Raw genomic sequence first — 5,591 nt, 5'->3', positions numbered from 1 at the left:
CAACCTCCCAGGAGGCTGTTGAACCACCTTTCTCCCCAGTCCTGCCCCCCACCACCCAGCTGAAGGACTGTCAGCAACTGAGGGGGATGGAGGAAAGGACAAAGTATCCAGCTGCTCAATGGCCAGAGAGGAGGGGGGATGGCTGGGAACAGGGTCCCCTTGCCTTGCACCCCCCATTGCCTCCCAGCTACCTGAACTGGGGTATTGGGGGGAGCTGGTTCGGACCCGAGGTGAGGCGGCTCCATTCCCCCCTCCCCACCAGCTCTGGCCATTCAGCAGCTCGGAGCTTCCTCTCCTTCCCCTTGACAGCCCAGGGGGCAGGGCTGAACCCTGGTACTGCCAGCCCAGTTGCTCGGGGCCCTGGATGGGGCTTGTGCACGGGCACACCCCTGCTTCCTGCTGTACCTGCCCGGAGTTTGCACCTGGGCTGCTCTACTGCTCCCCTGCTCTGCCACTGCTGGGCCACCCAGAGGCAGCAGTGATGACAGCGGGGCAGGGCAGCCTGGGCACAGGCTGCAAAACCATGTGTGAGATAAATGTGTTAAAAAAAATAACACGTTAATTGGTTCTTGCTTTAATCACGCACGTTAACGGTGATTAATTGACAGCCCTAATACACAGTCACACACACACACACACACACACCCTTACAAGGCACCCGACAAACCATAGTTCTAATATCAGCCCACCCCAAAAGGGAACTGAAATAAACTCTTTTTTTTTTTCTTTTTCTGAAATTTTAAAGAAAAAAGTTGAAAAAAGTCAGAATGTTCATTAATTGTCCTGTTTATTTTCTGCCAATTCTAGATGGAAGCAGTAGTTCCTTTTCCCATGTGGCAATTGAGACCAAGATATTAAGCAACAAAAGGACTCAGTGTCAGGGTTAAGAGCAAAAAACCTTAATTCCCTGGCTCTAACTCCTGTGCACAGGACAACAGAACACCTCCTTCTTCCAACAGCCATGCTATTCAATGACAGCTAACACTTTCTTTCACCAGATGAAGCTACAGCAATCTTAACCTTACATCCTTACCTGTGATCTTGTCCTCTCATATAGACTGTAATACTGATAATCAAAAAAACTAATTAATATTACATGTTATGTTGTGATTTTGAGATAGGGACCTAACTACTGTGGTTCAGAAGACAGCACTGAAGCTGACATTACATCAGTTTGACCCATGGCTCAAAGTAATGAGCTTTGCAAATTGGCCTTGAATCTAGATTACAGCACCACTTTTGCTTGCATCTTTCAGCCAAATTTTACTCCTGTTTACTGCAAAGACTTTTCCAAACACTGGAATAACTTGTGATTTTCTGAAGTCATTCCATGATTTTTAGTATGAAAATGTGTACCCTACCTTTAGTAACAAGATCTCCAACATGGACCCACCAGACTAGGGACAAGGGAGAGCTCTCAAATTTAATGACTGCATTTTGACCAACAGTACCTCTTCTAAAGACTTGCCTAAGTTCCAAGAGCTAGGTTTTTCTGGGAAATGGAAATTCCCCAAAAAGGCAGGGTTTAAAGGAGAACACCCATCTTGCTGGGGTCGCCTGAGCCCAGCGGTCTTTCCTGCCCAAGTGCAGGGGGGCTAGATTCGATGATCTATAAGGGATGCTGGTAAAACCATAGGGGCACACAGGAAGCCTGGGACATAAGAAGTGTTGTGCTATTTTTAGCAGGTCAAGTTGAGGGAAGTTACCTGCAGTAATCTCAAGAGACTGTCGAGTGAAATCATGCCTAAAATACCAACATCTTTTATACATGACTAATGACCACAGAAACACAATAAATGCAGCCTCTCCTGTCCCTTCCCCCAAAACAACTGTTTTGCTACTATTAATATTCAAACAGGCTTCTGAAGAGGCTTCCTGGGTTTTCAATTTAGAGGGAAAGTGAGAGGTACTGAAAGGTTGTTGGCCGTTTTGTCAAACAAAAGACAAATGTAAAAGTCTGTAAAGTGAAAGCATTTAGTTTAAATGAAAGATGATGGTTCAAACCAGGGGTAGGGGGGTGTAGAAGGGAACCTTGTCAAACTACACACAAAACAAAATCTGGCAATTAAAAAAAAACAGCAATAGTAAAGAGCACTGACTTCAGTCAAACTACATGTGAAGGCAAGACACACTAAATGTTAAACAAAGTGAATTAATTTTGTTCTAAGCAAGGCATGCCAGGCATAAGCACCATATAACATTTTACAGAAACAAGAATTAGGTAATCAAGAAACAACAGACAAGGCACTATGATTCTGGCCATTAAACTTAGTTCTTCTGGCTCACTACACTAGTTCTTAGATTACCTGAGGCAGAAGAGTCTTATTAATATCTGTTTCCTGCTTTTGGGCCCTTCCTTAATCAGAACTTCCAAAAAATGCAGGAGGCACATCTACATGTGCAAAAGATCCAGAAGCAATTTACTCTCAAGTAAGTGCTCCCAGGCACGTGTCTACATGTGCAAAGGACATGGGAGAAGATTAGAGAATCATAGGAAATTAGGGTTGAAAGAGACCTCAGGAACTGATCTAATCCAACCCCCTGCTCAAAGCAAGACCAGCCCCAACTTAATCACTCCAGCCAAGGTTTTGTCAAGCCAGGCCTTAAAAACCCCAAAGGGTGGAGATTCCACTACCTCACTAGGTAACCTGTTCCAGTGGTTCAACATCCTCCTAGTAAGAAAGTTTTTCAACATATCCAACTTAAGCCTCCCTTTTAGCAACTTGAGACCACAGGTCCTTGTTCTGTTATCCAGCACCACTGAGAACAGTCCAAATGCTTAGAAATAAATTCTTTAAAGGACCTGCTCCATGATTTTTCTGAGGACTGAGATGATTTTTCTGGGGACTAACTGTTCTGTAGCTTCCTGGATCTTGCTTCTTCCCTTTCTTAAAAATGGACACTATATTTGCCCTTTTTCAATCATTTGGGACCTCCCCCGATCTCTCTGGGTTTTCAAAGATAAAGGCCAGCAGCACTGCATCTGTTGCCCCCATCGACTTGTGTATGTCCAGCTTTTCTAAACAGTCCCTAACCTATTTTTTCACCACTGAGGGCTGCTCATCTTCTTCCCAAACTGTGCTGTCTGGTGCAGTATTGTGGGAGCTTACCTTGCCTGCGAAGACTGAGGTGGAAAAGGCATTGAGCACTTCAGCGTTTCCCTCATCATCTATCACTAGGTTGCCTCCCCCATTCAGCAAGGGACCCACACTTTCCCTGACTTTCCTCTTGCTGCTAACATACTTGTAGAAACCCTTCTTGTACCCTTCATGTCCCTTGCTAGTTGCAAATCCATTTGTGCTTTGGCCTTCCTGAATTCATCTCTGTATGTCTCAGCAATATTCTTGTACTCCTCCCAACTTTTGTCCAAGCGTTCACTTCTTGCAAGCTTCCTTTTTGTGTTTAAGCTCGCTGAAGAGTTTTCTGCTAAGCCAAACTGGTTGCCTGCCATATTTGCTATTCTTCCTGCACAACAGGATGGTTTGTTCCTGCACCCTCAGTAAGGTTTCTTTCAAACATAAGCAGCGCTTCTGGACACCTTTCCCACACAGACTGGCCTACCGTAGAATCCGATCCTACCCATCAGTTCCCCAAGGGAGTCAAAGTCTGCTTTTCTGAAGTCCAGGGCCCTTACTCTGCTGCTCTCCTTTTTTCCTTTTGTCTGAATCCAGAACTCAATTATCTTGTGGTCACTACTGCCCAAGCTGCCATCCACTTCTACATCTGCACCAATTTTTCTGTGTTTGAGTACAGTAGGTCAAAAAGAGTATGGCCCTTAGTTGGGTTCTCCAACACTTCCACCAGGCAGTTGTCTCCAATACTCTCCAAAAACTTCCTAGAGTTCCTGTGCACTGCTGTATTGCCCTCCCAGCAGATGTAAGGGTAATTAAAGTCCTCCATGAGAACCAGGGCCTATAATCTAGAAACTTCCGCTAATTGTCTGAAGAAAGCCTCGTCTACCTCATTCTCCTAGTCTGGTGGTCTATAACAGACACCCACCACAACATCACCCTTGCTGCTCTCCCCTCCAACCTTAACCTAGAGACTTTCAGCAGTCCTATCTCCAGTTTCATACTGAAGCTCTGAGCAATCAAACAGCTCTTTTACATAACGAGAAACTCCTCCTCTTCTCCCTGCCTGTACTTTCTGGACAGTTTGTACCCATCCAAGACAATGCTCCAGTTACATGAGCTATCCCACAAAGATATGCTGCTCCTAGTAGCAGACTGTTCCCACACCCTGCAGTCCTACAACCTACATGGTAACAGGTCAATTCATGTTACACAGAGGAAAGTCTGCTTTTAAACACATTCGAACAAAATCCAAAGCGACAGTATCACGGTGGTCTTTGGCAGCTGTAGAGGGCTGGAATGCTGCAGTCACCATGCATTATTTCTTTACTGCTGTTGATGGCCCTGCTGTTTCAGCATCTTCTCTTCATCTCTTTTCATTCTGTTTATGCTTAGCGCTTTCCATGTGTTCTACAAGCATCTGCTTTTTAACATGATCTAAAGCCTTGCTGCATGCAGTGCAAAATAGCACAGTACCATCAGTGTGAAATGTATCCTTGCCAAACGGTGACTCAGTTTAGGGGTGACTTTTGCACTTTTTGGCAACTTTTCTAGACTTGAATGCAATGTCCTGAGGTTGAAGTAAAATTTAAGGTGCATCAAAACACCAGCCCCTGTGCATAGGGACTGACTCAATTTGCGACTGAATTTGTACCATAAAAAGTATGAAATCAAGTGTTTTCCATGAAAAAAAAGAAAGCAAGCCCCAAAATTCTGTTAGGGTTGGTGGGAAAAAAACAAAACACTTCCTGGTTCCAAGAAGAAAAGGTGAGAAGCCTTCCCACCCTAGAGCAAATTGTGGCAAGCCCTACCTGAGCCTTGGAACATGGGGGTGGAGGCCTGAGGGCAACACAAGACTGCCAGGCTGCTGGGTGCCAGCTGGCACTGCCTGTAGGACCTAGGCAGAGGCCATGCCCCTGCTGCAGAGGAAGGCAACCCACCCCAGTCTTTACCAATCTGAGCAGGAGAAAGTTAATTCCTGAACCCAATGCAGTGTCAGTTTGGCCCTGAGCCAGAAGGGCCATACTGTGTAGTCTGGACCCTCTGGGGCTGAGTCTCAGCAGAAGCATTGGCACATCCCCACCCAGTAGCTAACCAAACTCTTCTTAAACACCTCCAGTGCTGGAGAGTTCACAACTTTTCTGGGCGTCTCTAACTGGGAGTTGGTAAGAGCAACCTCCCGGGCACAGCTATCTTTCTCCCTCTGCCCTTGGGAGAGAAAGAAAAAAAACCCAACAACCCAGTAATAGCAGCTTCCCAGGCACTGATGGCCTTCTCCCCTGGCTCTTGGGAGAGAAGAAGAAAAATAAATAAATAAAAGCAGCAGCCTCCCAACCACATGCTTGTCCCCCAGCCCTTTGGGAAAAAAGAATAAAAAACACAGCATCCCAAACCTGCTCCCCGCAGTCTGCCTTTCCCTCCCTGTTCCCCCCAGCCCCGCACACCATCCCCATCAGACCTGCAGGGCTGGGGCGGCTGGGTGCAGCAAGAGCAGAATGGAGCCTGAGGACATGGTGATCC

The sequence above is a fragment of the Gavialis gangeticus genome, unplaced genomic scaffold (assembly GCF_001723915.1).
Source record: "Gavialis gangeticus isolate Ggan-Ray unplaced genomic scaffold, GavGan_comp1, whole genome shotgun sequence".
NCBI lineage: Eukaryota > Metazoa > Chordata > Crocodylia > Gavialidae > Gavialis > Gavialis gangeticus.
The sequence above is the reverse complement of the archived record's forward strand: the minus strand, read 5'-3'. Positions refer to the sequence as shown.